The sequence below is a fragment of the Onychostoma macrolepis genome, chromosome 03, assembly GCF_012432095.1.
Source record: "Onychostoma macrolepis isolate SWU-2019 chromosome 03, ASM1243209v1, whole genome shotgun sequence".
Classification (NCBI taxonomy): Eukaryota; Metazoa; Chordata; class Actinopteri; order Cypriniformes; family Cyprinidae; genus Onychostoma; species Onychostoma macrolepis.
In genome coordinates this window covers 55730766-55750251 of record NC_081157.1, presented here as the reverse complement: position 1 = coordinate 55750251, position 19486 = coordinate 55730766, and the positions used below count along the sequence as shown (strand labels likewise).

The 19486-nt window shown below is 35.5% G+C and overlaps 1 protein-coding gene and 1 long non-coding RNA gene across 10 annotated transcripts in view; both read left to right on the top strand.

The window, feature by feature from the left end:
• Nucleotides 1-19486, top strand: part of LOC131536920 (trichohyalin-like) — a 38020-nt gene that overhangs the window by 2285 nt on the left and 16249 nt on the right. For 3 of the 9 annotated variants that reach the window (XR_009270126.1, XR_009270125.1, XR_009270128.1), the window contains exons 3-5: nucleotides 104-247; nucleotides 456-1040; nucleotides 2013-2727. The exons of 1 other annotated variant lie outside the window; for it this stretch is intronic. The gene's annotated coding sequence lies outside the window, so the exon portion shown is untranslated. Of the gene's footprint in view, nucleotides 1-103; nucleotides 248-455; nucleotides 1041-2012; nucleotides 2728-19486 lie in introns of those variants that run through there. 5 more of the 9 variants (XR_009270132.1, XR_009270129.1, XR_009270131.1 and 2 more) reach the window with 5 other exon arrangements.
• Nucleotides 8268-14394, top strand: LOC131536921 (uncharacterized). Its single transcript, XR_009270135.1, has 5 exons — nucleotides 8268-8786; nucleotides 9188-9279; nucleotides 11013-11171; nucleotides 13816-13873; nucleotides 13983-14394. It is a non-coding gene; the product is annotated as an uncharacterized LOC131536921 (long non-coding RNA).

The window sequence follows — 19486 nt, the reverse complement described above, 5'->3', positions numbered from 1 at the left end:
GCTGCTGCAGAAATCTACTTTTGTTCCATATTTAAAACAAAAATCTCAGCTACTAAATTCAGTCAGCTGACAACCCTATTGTTGACGTGTTTTTATATTACAGAGTCAGGCTGAAAACCTGCTTAAAGAGAGAGCCAGATTAACTGGGAAGATAAAGCCCGGTGCTGATGTACCTGGTAAGCTAAATGAAGAATTGTAAAACCGAAAAAGCTCAGACGATGCTGAAAAGACTGTCAGCTCAGCCTCAGTAAGTATGCTCTTTTTCACAATCTTTTATATAAAAACAGAAACAAAGACTGGACAGCATTTAATGCAGCAACTAATTAAACATAAGTCAACAAGAAAACAGGCAAAAAATAGTAGGCTAAATACTATAAAACCGTCAATTCCAGTTTTTCAAAACACAATACCACAAAAGACAATAAATGTTTATGCTGCTTATGTATCTTTTCAAGAAATGCAAAGAAGAATAGAAGGGCTACAGGAAGAAAACAGCGGCTCAGAGAGGAACTTGAAAACTGTAAGTGACAAATTAGTGGACTGAGATCTCGAGTCACGTCTTTCAGGTATTTATATTTTAACCTAAAAAAACTTCTCACAAAATGAGGAATATTATAAAGCAGTTACAATAAAAAGTAAACAATATGCTCTCTAAAAAGTTGATGCAGTTGTTATAGAGCCAATATTTACCTGATCTTAAAAATGACTTTGATCTGTCAATACAGTCAGGTTGATCATGTTAAATAACCAGTTCATAGATGTTACCACATACAGTTCAGTGAAGTGCAGACATGATGCAAGTGTTGTAAATGGCCGCTTCATTGATTACACTCTGTATAATTTTAAACAAGTCTCTAATATAATATATATTTTTATAGAAAAATTTCAAAGCACCTTTTATATTTCTCTAAATTATTTATAAGATAAAATCAATTGTTTTTATAAAAAATAATTAGTTAAAATCTTGTTTCAGAGATTCCTGGATTCTCAATGAGCTGAGAAGGCTATGGACAGAGGCACGACCTCAAACTGAAAGTGAGGTAAATATAAAATTGTATTTAGAAAAAAATGTTGTTTCAATCCTCAAATTTGATTGGTCCAATACATTTCACTGTTTGTATTACTCTGTGTTCACAGTATTTCAGATCATGTATGTGGTGCACAGTAGAGGCAGGTTGGGGAATGGATTGATCTGAATTGAGGAGCATATTTTTTGAAAGCCCTCAATGCTCATATTTAGTGAGTAGGAGCAGAAAAAGAAAACCTAGAGTGGAGTATATGTGTTGCTCACATTATACTAAACACACTCTTTGTCACACACAGTTTCATAATAAACTGAAACATTTGTTCACTTCTCATGATAACATAAAAGTTCTCTACTATTGTGTTTTGCACAGTTGCTTTGGCAAAACATCTGTCAAACAAACTAAAATCAAAGTGTGTTATTGCTCAGTGCCATTGTCAAATTGCAAAATTAAAGAAGCTGCGTGTAATCATGAATTTCTCTGTATGTAAATATACCAGATTTAATTATCTGTGGAACTGTTGGTGGAAATTGTTATTGGTGCAATAACAATGTTTGAATTTTCCTTCTTATGGCCAATAATATATCATCTGCTGATATGTCATGCATCTCTACTCACTATTAATTACATTTTTAATGTACTGTTGTAAAAGAGTAATATCAAAATTGCAGTCATGTTGTTGTTTAATCATTGTTCCTATGGACACGTGATAGCTGTGCTCATATTCAGAACAACAGCAAAACAGTACAGCATGGTTTTGGCTTTGGTCTAGTAATTTATAGACTAACTTTCCTGGAATTGTGAGGGGGTTTTTTTTATAACACTTTATAGCAGGGGTATCACACTCGGCTCCTGGAGGGCAACTGTCCTAGCTTTGTTGTAAACCTGCTCCAACACACATATCGGTAGTTTTCAAACCAACCTAAAGGACCGTTTGTCAGTTATTTATTAATGTATATTAGTCATGTCGATTTTTTTATTTTGCAGAAAAAGTGAGCTGTGTTTTCCCTATTCTCAGCCTCAGACGTCACGCCCACGGACCGTTGGCTAAACATGTGATACATATGGCACACAAAAAATGTCGTCATCGGACTGATTGAATTATACAGGATTTCCGGGAGACGTACGTGTTGCATTCTTTAATGTTCCACCTGGAATCAAAGATGCTGTGACGCCGAACTCCTCACGAAAGAAGAAAGCCGTCATGTTTACAACTGTGATGACAAGCGCTTATCAGGATCAACTAACCGCTGGGTTTTTAAAAGTATGTGAAATATTTAAAGTTCATGGCATGGAATCTGTAAAATACGTCCGAGAGTTTTACACACCGGTCTGTTATTGTGGTGACATTTCCACGCCCCGAAACGTGACCTGAACGAAATGAACTGTGATTGGTTGTTTGACATGTCGGTCAAACAGCCTCATTCCAGACCTTAAGCCGTCAGTCTGAAGCTCTGGCTACGCAAGACAATGCTTTCCCTGATGTGGACACAGGATCCCTGAGAGAGGCTGTTCACAACAAATGATCAATTGAGCGAAAGCTTAATTGTGAGATGTTAATGTTTGAATACTGTGAATTTGCATTGTCATGCTTTGTTTAATTGTGCCTTATATTGTTTTATTGTGTCATATACCCTACTTTGTAGTGTACACAGATGATGTTGTTACATATGGTGAATAAATGTTGAAATGTAATATGGCAGATGTAGTATGGTGTGTCACATTTTTGTATTTGTAACATTTTTAAGATTATGACAAGTATGCTAGTAATACCACAGGTTTATGACAGAAAAACTATGGTTTTCTAGCAGGAATATCATAGCAAATTAAGTGTTACCATAAAAAACCCTGCAAAATTATTACAGGAATACCACAGAAATATTACAAAAGGACCACAGGACTATTACAGGAAAGCCAGCAGTAATACCACAGGTTTATGACAGTAGTACCACAGGAATATCACAGATATATTACATACAGTACAACAAAAATGCTGTGGTAAAGCGTCCCAAAAAACAACATAATACCACATAATTACCACACAATTTTTGTGTAGTACTTTTAATGTTTTACCACATGTAATACCACAGGTAATTTTTGTAAGGGAACGCAAACAAGGCAAACAGGTCAATAGGAGAATACTGAATTGTGTCACATAGTAGCCTACAGCGTAAACGTATTAATATGGGAGACAACAATGGTAAAGTATGTATTTAGGCTACAATATAACTTTCTTGCTTACACATAGTTCTAATACAAAGTGTAAGAAATATCTTGTTCAAATGGGATTAGTCAAGGCAGGAAGTGTTCCTCGAATCAGAGGGTAGAGAGTGGGGTAAAACACTCCCTTCTGTTTCCCCACAATAACCAATAGATAAAGTCAAGTGTGTATTCTAACTACGGACAGCGTTGACAAAAGTGATGCAGAAGTTTTCACCATGAAGCTACGCTAAACGGATTTCACTGTAAGTTATCTAAGTTTCAGCAGTAAGAAAAAAAAAGTGTTTTAAAGCTTTTTGTTTTGTAGAACATCACAGTTATATATGATATGAGAACAGTAGGGCCTGTAAATAGGGATTATGTGTTATTTTATAATTATATTTTATTTGTTATTTTTTATTCTGTTCATATTCTATTTTATCAATAGCACACACGTACATATAATTTATTCTTCCAACTAGTTGGGTTTATTTGGAAATTAAAGTGATTTCTATATATTATCCATTCAAAAGACCACTAAAGCGATCCCAGTTCTGCACATAAGCCTAGCGCGATATATTTGTGTCCTTGCTTCGCTGCGCAATGCCGTCTTTTGTGATTTAAAGGGGTGGTTTACTGCGATTTCACTTTTTTCATTTTAAACAGTGTGTAATGTTGCTGTTGGTGCATGAACAGTATCTGCAAAGTTGCTGCATTGAAAGTTCAACGTAAGCGGAGATATCGTCTTTTAAAAATCAGGAAGTTTAATGCCTACAAAAACGACTCATACGGGACTACAACGAGATACTTCCCGGGTTGCATACGTAATAAACCCATCAATCCCTCCCTCCGGAACATGCAAAAGAGGGGGCAAGGCCATGTCCTGCGGCTTTGTCGAAGAGGAAGAGTTATAGTGGAGAGTTGTAGCCATGCCGTCGAAACGGTGTTATTTTCACCCAGCTGTCAGGTCTTCTGTGTTCGGGCTTCCTACGGACGCTGTAGTTCGTCAACAATGGTTAAAATTTATGTTTGATTATGTTCCTGACGATTACAATCCTAATTTACCTCTCTGCGCTGCGCATTTTACGGAAGACAGCTTCCAGAATCTACACGAGTTCAATGCCGGATTCACACAGAAACTATTACTAAAACATGGAGCGGTTTCAACTTTAAAACCAGAGGCAGCAGTTATTGGGCCACAACCTGTAAGTAAGATTTCATAATTTTAAATGTATTTGCATGTATAATTTCAGACGTAATGTTTTAGTTTTATCAAGGTCGTAAACAAATACCAACGCTGGCTTTAGTAGCCAGTTAGTTAAATGCTATTTCGTGTGTCTTTGACAAACACGTATAAACATTTTGGACCCGAATTTGTAATTATGTACTAATTTTGTAAATGTATTTTCCATGTATACTTTATGACATAATTTTTCGATTTGATCAAGAACGTAAACACAAGCCAATGCTGTTTGGTTATAGTAGCCAGTTAGTTTGATGCTATTTTGTGTAGTGATGCACGATCATAATTTTTCATGGCCGATTCCGATACCGATTTTTTACAAGCAAACCGGCCGATTCCGATACCGATTTTTTTTTATCAAAGCAACAAACAAGAAAGAATGAAAGTATACATAAACAAGATGTTTATTTGGTATTTAACAGGCCAAACTGGGTTTTGGCTATTGAAAATAACTGTAACCATCTGAAATTAACAGCAGTAACTGCACAGTAAGTAGGCTACATTCAATACAAACATAGGTACTGACAAAAGCATTTAGCTTTTGTTTTTAAATTGGGTTGAATCTATAAACTGGCCTTAAATGAATACATTAACTGTAACCATGTCATTTTAAAGGCAACAACTGCATAGTTCCACAATCCAAACAGCACAATCAAAACACATTCAACACTTCAAACAAAGATGTCACTTAATCAGCATTCAGCATTTGTTTTCATTTTTCAATTTGGTATAAAGAAAAAAAGGTCTTTACCAGTGAAACTAAATAAAACCAAAGTTGGCTATATGAATATATTATACCAAAATGTTAAATCAAATAATGTTTAGTGCAACGAGTAAAACAAAGATGCTACAGCAGGTGCTTTTTAAATCAAATTAAGTCAATGTAATTTTAAGGTAAAATAAAAAATAGGCCTAATCATCCTATATCTTATAGAACTGATGTTTACTTCTGGTTTTTCAAAAGTGCATAAGAGTTCTTCTTTACAAAAACAAGCATTTCAGCTTTGTCACAAGTTAGTCTGTTTCGTTTCTCATCCAACACGTGAGAAGCTGAGCTGAACAAACGTTCACTGTCTAAAGCCTCGTTTATACTCGCGCCTGGCTCCGCTTCGCGAGCCTCCCCAAACGGACGAGGCGTTTATACTTGACGCGCTCGCCGGTGAGATATTCTTTGAAACGACAGGTCGGACAGGTGCGCTCGCGCAACTTCAGCGAGCGCAGGAAAGCGGCTCTTATTTGTCCGCGAATGTAGTCCGGAAAAATTGACCGGAAAAAAGACAAAAAACCGTCCGGTTGCCGATCGCACATTATAAGCAAAAACCGGCCGGTTCCGATTTATGGCCGGTCAACCGGTGCATCCCTAATTTTGTGTGTATAAGACAAACGTGTATGAACTTCAGAAAATGATATGTAATCACAACAGCAAACTTCATTCAGAAACGTTTGTAAGAGCCGTGCTTGCGGAGGTTCTGCTCGACTCTCTTCATTACCGCTTTCTGGGTCTGATTCTGGCTCAAACTGATACGGCTATATTGACACCATTATTTACAATTTAACCGCAGCACATGCAACTGTTGCCCGTGAAGGTAATGGGCGTGAAGTTTCCGGACAACGTGCAGTACGCGGTTTAGCCAATCACAACACACCAATCACAACTAACCAATCTGAGCCCATTGCCTGTGTGCACACTTTTATAGCATTAAAATGTGTATTGTTTCATCTGGTTAACTAAATGTGCATTAATAGTGCTTGTTTAAAATATCTTAACCTGTGCACAGCGCTCTTTGTTTACATTAGTTCAGAGTTATTGCTAGTTTTAATGTAAAAGAATGCAATTAACTTCACAAACTATACATCATTAAAAAGGTCTAAGACTCAAGCTTCATATCCATCTCGACTTCGTTTTTCATTTACATAACTCCTGGCATAAATTAAGAAATGACTGGCACTGGAAGTTTAAAAAAAGATTAAAAAGTATTTTTGGTTTAGTTTTGTCGTGGCCACGAGATATTAAGTCGTGGGAACATGATAATACTGTATGTCGTGGCCATGAGTTTAATCATGCATAAACAAACCCGCGTGACCATAGCAACCTGGGATTATCAGAGACTGATCAAATATATTTATCCATCCCACAGTCCGTTGATCGTGTCTTTTTATGTAATATATGTGTATATTAGGCTATTATTATTATTATTATTATTATTATTATTATTATTATACAGCCCTGAACGTTAAGAGATCGAAATGAAGGGAAAATAAATCAAATACATAACAACAAATATAAAAATATTACCAATATTAATAAAATACATGGACTTACAAGACTTGTGGGATGGATAAAAATGTTTTCTTGTCGGCCTATTTTATTATACTTTATGTAACATTTATTCATAATAAACTTAATTCGAATGTTGTCTACATCGTGATACAGTCCAGTACGTAGCCTATGGTTAACACTTCAACCACCAGAGGTCGCTGTATACCTAAAAGCGCCAGTGGGTCAAATTCACCCATGCCATGACTACTGTTTTGATATGGCTAAAAACGTAGTATGTCACTGTATTATGTCACTGTCTTCACAATGTCTAGAGTCATAAAATTATTATTTTTAGTCATCAGCTATGTTTTTGTCCTGTTGTTTTAAGTTCACAGCTATTTTTAAGCAGGTTAAACTAATCACTTTTCTTAATGATGAATATAAACCAGCCTGCAATGACAACGAGAATTGCGAGGAAATATATACATATTTGGGTGTTGTAATATTATAGCTAATAAAATGTTTCAAGATAACCCTTGTTATTTAAATGACTAAAACACCCTAAATAGACTATTATAAACAATACTAATTTACCACATTGCAAAGGATGTACAATGACAAATTCAAGTGCACAGTTTCACCTAATTAATTAATTTGTTTAGTTATATAATTTATCATTTGAATAAGAGAACAACACCAATAAACTTGGGGTAATCATAAAAATTGTTTTATTCATTACATCATAATTCAGATTTTTTTTTTTTCAGGAATAAATAAGCAACACAGTAACGAACCATAAACGATAAAAAAATTGTAAACACAAATTAATATTTAATCCAAAGTTTGAACATTTATGAGTAGAGGAATAAACATCTAAAACATCTTCATTTGAACGTGATGACAGGAATTATGCGTAAATTTGTCCTGATGGCGCTTATAGGTATAAATGCCCCATTTTTGTTCTGGTTTTATCTAAACATTTTTTTTAACAATAAACAGGGGATTGTAAATAACACAATTTTAGTAAAAGTCAATGACTGTAAGACTTGGATATTTTTAATTGAAAATATATTATGTAGCCTATTTGAAAAACAGCCGTGGGTAAAATTACCCCATGGTGGTGTTAATATAATAATTTAATAATGTATTTTTTTTTTTTTTATAATTTCTTAATTAAAAATAAAATATTAATAATCTCTGATGATCCCAGGTTGCTATGGTCACGCTGGTTTGTTTACCCATTAATATCTCGTGGCCAAGAGAAATTTAAACCAAAAGACTCAAGCTTCATTTTTTAAACTTCCAGTGCCAGTCATTTCTTAATTTATGCCAGGAGTTATGTAAATGAAAACGAAGTCGAGATGGATATGAAGCTTAAGTCTTAGACCTTTTAATGATGTATAGTTTGTGAAGTTAATTGCATTCTTTTACATTAAAACTAGCAGTAACTCTGAACTAATGTAAACAAAGAGCGCTGTGCACAGGTTAAGAGATTTTAAACAAGCACTATTAATGCACATTTAGTTAACCAGATGAAACAATACACATTTTAATGCTATAAAAGTGTGCACACATTGAGAGAAATAAACAACAGATGTTCATATTAACAACTTCTTTAACTTGAGCAAACGCTGCTAATACACATATACATTTGTTAATAAAATGAAAACATGCATGTTTTAAAGCTAGTGAATAAAAGGAAACGATCCGCCCGCATGCCTCTGCTCAATGACGTGCCTGGATCAGCTGTGATCTGCGTCTCGGGCCGATGACGTCACTTCCACACTCAAAAAAATGGTTTTGTGCCACTGTCCGTTTTATTCAGATATTTTTTGTTAAAACAACACAAATATATTTCATTTTCAGCCAAAACACTATTGTATTGTGTTTAATTAACTTAAACTGTTTAATGTTCCATTTTACTTAATTATCAATTGTTAAACTAACGTAAAGGGTTTAATTTCGCCATTCAAAAAAAAACCGGATATGACGATTTCAAACGCCTTTGATGAAGACGGCGCGAAGGCTGTGCATCATGGCGTCTAGAAATACCAGTCAGGTAAGAAAATCTAAAGTTTTCTTTGTGTTAAAGTCTTTCATTTGTTAGAGTTTTTATTATGCTTTTAGTGTTTTGTTTTGCAGTCGAGTAGTTATTGTGTAACTGTTTACCGCGCCGTTATGATTTCGTGCGGTTGGGAGATGTGAAAGCGCATGTCTTTCTGTCGTGTTTGGACTGTAACGTAACGTTATGTGTGCTTGTAGAACAGACGATGGGACGAATTTTTTTTAATTCAGATGGTTTTCCTTCTTATTAATGATATATGAGCAGTTAAATAAAACCTCCCTGTGCTCTTTCTGTCCTACTCAATCAGCTAAAGCACGGAAGCAAGTACAAATAATGCCACAGTCGACTTCTGCATACATTTTAACATTTTATCTGCTATTCTTCTTTTGTAACAGCATGCATTTGCTCACTGTTTTCTTACTTCATCGCTGCCTGATGAAGGAATGTCACAACTTGACTGACGGAGGAGAAAACAGTTTTGGCAAAAGTAAGTGAAGTACTGTATGCATTTTTATCATTTATAAACCGAAATAAGAATGATTACACTGAATAAACATGAGCGATGCAAGTCTGCAGCGCTACTTTGTGTATTGCCGTTACCAGGGAAACAATAATTGTTTTGCTTTTTCAGTTACTATTAGAGCAATGTGAAAACTAGCAGTTTGCCAAATGTAATCAGTTTTATTTTTTTGGATTCAACTTAGACTAATCTACATTTTTATGTAACTGAATAAAAAAAATAATAATTAGCTAACTTTTAAGACTAGTCCTAAACTTTTATGCAACAGCCCCCAGGTCTTAAAGGGGTGGTTTATTGCAATTTCACTTTTTTAATGTTAGTTAGTGTGTAATGTTGCTGTTTGTGCATAAACAACATCTGCAAAGTTGCAGCGCTGAAAGTTCAATGCAAACAGAGATATTGTCTTTTTAAATTCTGGAAGTTTAATGCCTACAAAAACGGCTGGTAAGGGACTACAACGAACTACTTCCCGGGTTTGATACGTCACTGACCCAGATAAACCCCGCCCTCGGGAACATGTAAGGAAGGGGGCGGGGCCATGCTGTGCTGCTTTAGAGAAGAGGAAGAAAAAACTAGGGGTGCACGTAAAAATCTATTCATATATGAATCGCGATTCTGTCTTCTATCGATTCTAATGGATTCACAAGTTTCAAAATCAATGTTCTTAAACAGCCGTTAATACTGTTCCTCGTGTCGCCCTGCTCTGCATCTCTCTCTCTCTCTCTCTCTCTCTCTCTCTCTCTCTCATTCAGATCGTCAGATCAGCTCCAACAAACTGTTATGAGAAGCGTTATACATGGACGCGTGCGCTGTTGCCGTACTGTATTAAAGCTTTAATCAGAATAAAACCGTATATTAAAAGCTAACATAAGCAGTAGCATAATAACAGCGTATCTAAACGTATGAGACAACAAACAAACAAACATACCATTTAAGAGCCGTGCTTGCACAGGTTCTGCGCGATCTTCACTAATATCCTCTGCGTCTCAGTCGGGCTCAAATTGATAAGCAATAGACGTTTCTATATTGTTATAAATCATTGTTTACAATAAAACAGGAGCACATGCCGCTGAGCTGAGGGGCGGGACATTTAGACGCACGCTCGGCGGTTTAGTGAATCTAAACACACTGAGCCAGCTAACCAATCAGAGCCCATCACGTATTTCTGAGGGAGGGGCTTCATAAAAACAGGAAGTAATCGAGGCATTTGTCAGAGAAGGGACAGAGCGGTGTGGAATAAAGGTAAATTATATGAAAAATAATGCGTTTTAAAAAAAAATGAAGCATGAACACATGTTAGACTGCACCCCATAAACACAATCAAGCCTAGAAATAAAAAACAGTAAACCACCCCTTTAAAAAGGTCTTTATAAGTTTTAAATTTGATTTTAAAAATCCTGCAGATACGCTGTAATAATATTTTGTCGACTTTTGTTACAATTCACGGCTTAGCCTATTTGAAGTTTTGGTTATGAACATGGAGGACGCGGTCATACAATGACTTCAAACCGGACAGTACTCTGAGCTGTTCACATTATACATATGCTCCAGATATGTAATCACATCCACCCTTTTGGAATGATAAACATATTCATTACTCAAGCAAATAAATCATTGATTTGTTTTTGATCATTGAATTTGTCTTTGCTGTTAAACTGTATGGGTGTTCTTGTAACACATTGCACTTAATTTGTTTACAGATTTGTGCAGAATTTGAGACGGACAGAATTATGATAGGCCCATTTGTGTCAACAGTCTTTGCCAAAATGGATCCACACTGCAAAACTTATGAAGATGTTTGTAAATCGAAGAAGAGTCCTTGGACAAAGAATTAAACCCTCTTGGTGCCCATTACACAGGTAAGAACAAGTACACTCAACAAAACCTTGTATTAAAACATTATTTTCTCACCGGCCACTAGGGATGCAGCGTTTTTACCGGTTTTACGATTAACCGCGATTTAAAACGTCACGGTTAATTAATCATAAAGGCTCTGCTACACCGAGTGTTTCTGTTGCACGGAATGGAACTGTTGAAACATGAGCAAAACAAAGTTACACTAGCGGTGCACCATCTTAAAATGCCGTGCTTATCACAGAGACACAGAGGCTACTACATTAACTATGACAGAGGAACCAAACAGCGATCCTTTATTTCCACCAGAGAAATGACTGAAGTCGATAGTGTGGGACCATTTCGGGTCCACCAAGAATGACCAGGGCGTCATTTAAATATTGCCGTAAAAATTGCTGTTAAAGAGCGAATACATAAGGGATAATGCACGGCTAGCCAACCTGTTCTCGCTGTGCAATAAACGATTTTAATGCACGATGTGAAGGCAAGGACCACCTGACGCGAAGTTCGTTAGCTCGAACATTCTGCCCGCTTCAGAGATTAAATGGTGCGGTGAGAGAGAGAGTGCATGTGTGAATTAGCCTACCTGCATCTGCGCGTCACTTTAAACAATGAAGATTTGAGTTTAGTTATTTAAACAGTCATTTTACCCCCTCTTTGCTGATTAATATAATGTAGCGATCCAGTATCTAAGCTATTTTATTAATGAAAGTCGCTGGGCAGCGTTCACAACACGTTTCTGTCCTCCTAAATGTTTGTGTGGGCAGCTCGATCTCGAGCTCACAAACCAAAATAATAGACATGATTTTCTCAGGCCTTATGTAAAATCAGATGAATAAAGATTATTAAAATGAATAAGTATGGATGACAGTTGATTACAATAATAGTTTAGTTTATTCCCCTCATTAGTAACAGTGTCCTCTGTGGGATAAAGTTAATATTAGTCTTATATTAATAATACTTAATTAATATTGTGATTTATCATCCCTGTTATAGTATTATTCATAAGTCAATTTATTTTTCACCATCTCTCCAAGTTCTGTACCTCAGGTCCAAAAGAAATGTAGAAAGAATGAAATGAAAACACCAAATACATTTATTTTCAAAAGGAAATACTGACATGGATGTTTACAGAGCAGAGGTCACCTTTTAATTCCAATAGAGAGATGGACTTTTTTTTCTTTAGTATTATTATTTTGTGCTGTATTATTGGTTACTGTGTTATTTCTGCTTCAAAAGGCAGCAATAAATAACACTTTAATATCTAAAGAGTGTTTATGTGATTTTATGTTGTGAAATGAATAAATGCATACTAATCATAATAATCGTGAAACCGTGATTATTCCTCAGACTATAATCGTACCAACAAAATCAATAATCGTTGCATCCCTACCAGCCACTGAGTTTTAGGGTTATGGTCATGGGTATTAACAAATAAAACAGATATAATGAGATTAGGTTTATTAATACAATACATACAAAATATGTGACACGACACAGATGCCTCAAAATAAATAGTTTTGGTGGTTAATGTAAGGCGGGCATGTCCAGAAGTGTGTTCTGTAGAGTTTAGCTCCAACACACCTGCCTGGAACTTCTAGTAAGACTTTGTTTTTGTTTGAAAATTCCTAAAAACCTTGATTAGCTGATTCAGGTGTGTTTAAAGGGAGAGTTCACCCAAAAATGAAAATTCTGTCATTAATTACTCGCCCTCATGTCATTCCAAACCCGTAAGACCTTCGTTCATCTTTCTGACCCTTTAGAGAGCAACGCAACTACCACATTCAAGGCCCAGATACGTAGTAAGGACATCAATTAAATACTCCATGTGACATCAGTGGTTCAACCGTAATTTTACGAAGCTACGAGAATACCATTTGTGTGCAAAGAAAATGAAAATAATCATTATTCAACATTTCTCCTCCAAACAGGGCTTCATGCACTCATTATTTTAGAGGGGGCACGAGTGGGGGGGGGGTGTTTTAGTGTTTTACTAGAAACACTAGTAAAGTGACACACAGTAGTTACACGCAGACGTCAGCAGAATCACACGCGTACGTTGTTTACATGCAGAGGTACTCTCGATAATGGCGGAAGACATGATTTGGAGAAGAATTGTTGGATAAAGTCATTATTTTTCATTCTTTGCACACAAAAAGTATTCTTGCAGCTTTGTAAAATTATGGTTGAACCACTGATGCAACATGGACTGTTTTACTGATGTCCTTACAACGTTTCTGGGTGTGGGAACATTTCAGTTGCGTTACTGTCTATGCAGGGTTAGAGAGCTCTCGGATTTCATCAAAAAATATTTTAATTTGTGTTCCAAAGGTCTTGTGGGTTTGGAATGACATGAGGGTGAGTAATTAATGACAGAAGTTTCATTTTTGGGTGAACTCTCCCTTTAATTGGTAATATTGCTGAACTCTGCAGGACAGTGGCTGTCTGTGCTGATCTGGCCCAGTACTGTTATAGTTTAATTTTCCACTGAAATGTTTGTTAGAATTACATATTGACTGCTTGCCTCTATTTCCTGTAAGGAAATGATCAGACAGAATAAAAAAAATGATTTTTTTTTTGTTGTTGTTGTAATTTTTAGAAAAAATGTAAAGGCTGAATCTCATAAATTGTTGTTGTTTGCATCTTTAGACTAATTACATTGAAGTACCCGATTGAAGACCCTAGCAGTCTTATTATGGAGTATATGGTGAGTAGTGTGTGGTTTTTTTTTTTTTGTATTTTCAAGGATGATAAATGCTATGGTAAAGTTAATACACAAGAATTTGAGTATTTTTACTTTTAAATATCCTCTCTAGGATACAGATGTTGCCAGCACTCAGGAGGTGATCCAGAAGACTCATGGGAATCTGATATGTCATTAGATTTGAAGGTGCAGACATTGAAGACAGCCCAGCAGATGTTGAAGGGTTGGAAGATAAAGTTCTTCAGGACCCTAGCAGTATACCCCATGCAAAACCATGTTTCTGGGACTGATATATGGACTGAACTTGAGCAACCCTCCTGACCTCAGGTACACATTTGGAGTGCTGCAGAAGTTATTTCTGGAGCCAGTTCCTGTTCCTGGAATAAGGTTTGATTGGTTGCCTTTAAATGCCAATTAGAAAATGACAGTAGTTTGATATTTCTGCTATTTTGTGTAATGTGGTTTCAACTGTATTTAACTGTACGTTTTGCTCTTGTTTAACAAATACACTTGATCATTTGTGACACATCTTGTCTTTTATGACTCAATACAAGACAATCTCACACACACACAAATGCTTTGTTGAAGGGAGTAACTTTAAATAGAAATTATTTAGTTAAAGTAACTAGAACTAATTGGATGGAACCACTGTCCATAATTCAAATGAGTTGTTTGAAACAAACGTCCTTATGTTGATAAAGTGAAACACATTTGGCCAGTTTTTAATAAACCAAAACATGTTCACTAAACTTAACCAGTTTAAGTTACAGGGAAGTGAATAAATTCAGTTGGTTGGACATTACTATTTCACATAGATTCTTCCTCATTCAATTGTGTTCACACAACACAGAGTTTGCATAGGTTCAAAAAATTCATTCATGTTAATAAAAAACAATTTGGTTGTGTGGAACCACTGTCCATAATTGAATTAAGTTAGTTTAAAGAATCATTTTTTTGAGTGCAGGGAGGCATGCCCAGGCCTGTTGGACACGCCCCCGTCCCCTGACTCCGCCCCCATGTCAAAACAGTGCCACAAAGTGAGACGCGCAGAAACGTGAAGCGCAAAGGAAAAACGGTATCGCAAACTCAAACTTGACTGAAACGCAAAATAAAAGCTGCATTGCAAATAAATTAGTAGATATGGCCATGGAAAATATGTATTGCAAAATCATTGCTTTTGCTCTGTTTTATTTATCTATTTTGCAATTCTTTATTTTTATTTGCAAAACTTATTTTCTTTTGCAATTCTTTATTTTTCTTTGCAAAACTTAATTTCTTTTGCATATATATGCGGCATTAAATTGACTCCATAGAAATGCTTCTCTATCGGTGCGCGTGCTACTCCTCACAGCACAGATTGTGAGAGCAGACTGCAGTTTTTGTCATTCATTATAACAAACAAAGTTCAGAGAGGATGTAAATAATGAGAGCTTCATTAATTAAAATGGAATTGTGTGAGATTGCGATGAGCTAAGACGAGTGACAGAATTTTTATGATAAAGGCAAATGTGAAATTGAATTTATACAACGGTTTTATACATTTTTGATTTTATACACAAGTTAATATTAAGCAACTTGCATTTTAGGAACACTATTGTGTGATTGTGCTCTATTTCGTCAACTAAAATAATTCCAAACAAGTCCCAGCTAGCCGTTGTACATCTCCAAGCAAAAACAGTGCTGTTTCGTGAATCTGCGTTTTTGAACAAATCTAATGAGTCTTAAAGGGAGTCACTTGCTTCGTTCCTAAATAAATCAGCCAGTTGAACGAATCGATTGAATGACTGATTCAGTAATAAAGACAGTGACATGCTGCCACCTACTGGCATTTCAGTTTCATTTTTAAAGTATAAATTGAGTCATTTAAATTGTTTAATATATCTATATTCAAAACTTTATATTTTAAACATTAATTTTATAACATTGTTATTATGAAATGCATTAATGCCACCTCTGAGTATTGTCAAAAAGTCTCTAATGCCACATCTGTGCTTTTTTGTGCCGTGCAAAGATTAATTGTTGATGCTGATTTAATTTCACTAACTTATTCTTCCTGATTGTATGTTATTATTTGAATTGAATTTATTGTTTTACAATTTTTGATAAACGTTTATAAATCTACATTTTTTGGCACAAAAGATGTCATGCATTTAATAAAGTTAGAGGCATTACAAAGTTTTAAAAAATAATAATAAAAAAAAACCTTGAGTCAAATATCACCTTAAAATGTGAAGGTTAATTTCTGTCATTGATCAGAAGATGTTCCTTTTTCTTGTTTTTTTTTTTTTTTTTTTAAGTAGGACAAAAATGTAAGCGTAGAGTCCTTAAGAATGTAATGTTACTTTTTAAAAACTAATGTTTATGCAAAGTGTAAATTAGATATAATCTACAAATCATGCAATATTGTAACACTAAATAAGAAGTGTTTTGAGGGCTTTTAGGGCAATAGGAGACAATTACTAATCATTCAGATTTTTTGTTAAATCATTCTTTCATTTCACTAATCAATTATTAATTTTAAATTAAACACAAGGGGTCATTAATGATGCTTACATTATAACGTGCAAATTCACACACAATATATTTTTAATTTGGCCAGAATTGCAGATGCCTGTCTTTGTATCCAAGAAGGTTTAGAGAAAATATGAAATAAGTTTAATGTTATTATAGATTATAAAGGGTTTTAATTATTATTTATTAAGGGATTAATTGCTTACATCACAAGGTTGGAAACAGGGTGTAAATAGGGCACTGGTGCATGCACATTAACAATTAGCATAATCCCCACCTTTGAATTACAGCAACGCAAATTGCGTGTCCAGGAACGCAGTGGACTATTCTGGTCTACTTTCTCAGGTTTGGCTCCAGTATATTGCATAAATGCTAAAAAGACTAATAGGCCATGCCTAACAATAAATATTCAATAACGTGTGTCCACCAAAATGGAAGCATATGGGTAGCAAAATTCATTTTGAAATGTAATATGCAAAATGATATCTGCAATGTTTAGTGCAAAATGAAAATTCAATTATAAAATTTACATTTTCCATTTCCATTATATTTATCATTTCCAAGCAAAAACTGTAGCAAAATATAATTTAAATGTAATTTCTTCTAAATGCATTTAGATTTATGGGTAGGACAGACGTAAGGCTGCATTATATTGGAAAAAAAAATCACATTGCGATATTTTGTTTTTGTGCAATATGTCTTGCGATATGAAAAAAAAAAAAAAAAGATGACTCGAATAGCTCTATTTGGAAAAAACAAAAACAAATCTATGGCTTAAATCTTCTGATTTAAGACAGAACTAGGGTTAGATTCACTATTCCCTAAATAGCCTACTTAAGATGTGGAGACCAAATATAACACTATAATGAATTTATCATATTTTTCATAACATCACTACATTATATTCTATGGCTTTAATGCATTTGCAGACAGTGTCATTACCTATTACCTATTACCATTACCTAGGGGAAGTCGAGTTCGAGTCTCAGGTCCGGCAGGAATTGTAGGTGGGGGGAGTATATGTACAGCGCTCTCTCCACCCTCAATACCATGACTGAGGTGCCCTTGAGCAAGGCTCCGAACCCCCAACTGCTCCCTGGGTGCCGCAGCATAAATGGCTGTGTGTGTTCACTGCTGTGTGTGTGCACTTTGGATGGGTTAAATGCATATGTCACTTCACTTTCACTTTTTTTCACTTTCACTATAACTGTATATTCTCTGTTTTAGAGGAGAGTGCCATTGAATGTGTAGCTAATATGAGAAAAGTGAGTTTTCATGAAATGCAAATCTAACTAAAATCAGAACTGAAAACAAACACTCGATTTAAAAAAAATAAATAGATAAAACTCCCAATAAATGTCCAAACAGCGATTCTATCAGAGACTCAGAGCATTTAGTGTGTTATGATATCATCGTTTACAACTATTTTTTGCATTTGATGTTGTTTGATAGGAATTGTTACTTATTATTGCCAACAACTGAGAATTTATTGCAATGATTTTAAATTCAGTTGAGGTATCTGACATAATATGACATAACATTGACCTTTTATATGAAGTCTTTAATGTTTTTTAGATAAATCGAGGGGTTTGACCAACCATAGTTGGACAGAGGTTATTATATGTATTTGATTAACATTGCTAAATATTAAACTGGAAAGAAATTAAAGATCCTTTAAGAAGAAGAAATTAATGATAACTTTTGACAACGTTTAATTCAGGTGCGAAAACAATTAATATTCTCACACACACACACATATATACATATGCTTTATTAATCGCAACTTTGTAAATTTGTGTGAAAGTGTTCATTTATTTTGGAAACTGCAGTGATATGTACTTATTGGTACGTATTTCATGTCACACTAAAAAGTGCACCCAGGTACGTAAATGCCATGAGACCAGGTAGCTATATATATATATATATATGCATACAGGTGCTGGTCATATAATTAGAATATCATCAAAAAGTTGATTTATTTCACTAATTCCATTCAAAAAGTGAAACTTGTATATTATATTTATTAATTAATTACAGACTGATATATTTCAAATGTTTATTTCTTTTAATTTTGATGATTATAACTGACAACTAAGGGAAATCCCAAATTCAGTATCTCAGAAAATTAGAATATTACTTAAGACCAATACAAAGAAAGGATTTTTAGAAATCTTGGCCAACTGAAAAGTATGAACATGAAAAGTATGAGCATGTACAGCACTCAATACTTAGTTGGGGCTCCTTTTGCCTGAATTACTGCAGGAATGCAGCGTGGCATGGAGTCGATCAGTCTGTGGCACTGCTCAGGTGTTATGAGAGCCCAGGTTGCTCTGATAGTGGCCTTCAGCTCTTCTGCATTGTTGGGTCTGGTGTCTCTCATCTTCCTCTTCACAATAGCCCATAGATTTTCTATGGGGTTAAGGTCAGGCGAGTTTGCTGGCCAATTAAGAACAGGGATACCATGGTCCTTAAACCAGATACTGGTTGCTTTGGCACTGTGTGCAGGTGCCAAGTCCTGTTAGAAAATGAAATCTGCATCTCCATAAAGTTGGTCAGCAGCAGGAAGCATGAAGTGCTCTAAAACGTCCTGGTATACGGCTGCGTTGACCTTGGACCTCAGAAAGCACAGTGGACCAACACCAGCAGATGACATGGCAGCCCAAACCATCACTGACTGTGGAAACTTTACACTGGACATCGAGCAACGTGGATTGTGTGCCTCTCCTCTCTTCCTCCAGACTCTGGGACCCTGATTTCCAAAGGAAATGCAAAATTTACTTTCATCAGAGAACATAACTTTGGACCACTCAGCAGCAGTCCAGTCCTTTTTGTCTTTAGCCCAGGCGAGACGCTTCTGACGCTGTCTGTTGTTCAAGAGTGGCTCGACACAAGGAATGCGACAGCTGAAACCCATGTTTTGCATACGTCTGTGCGTAGTGGTTCTTGAAGCACTGACTCCAGCTGCAGTCCACTCTTTGTGAATCTCCCCCACATTTTTGAATGGGTTTTGTTTCACAGTCCTCTCCAGGGTGTGGTTATCCCTATTGCTTGTACAATTTTTTCTACCACATCTTTTCCTTCCCTTCGCATCTCTATTAATGTGCT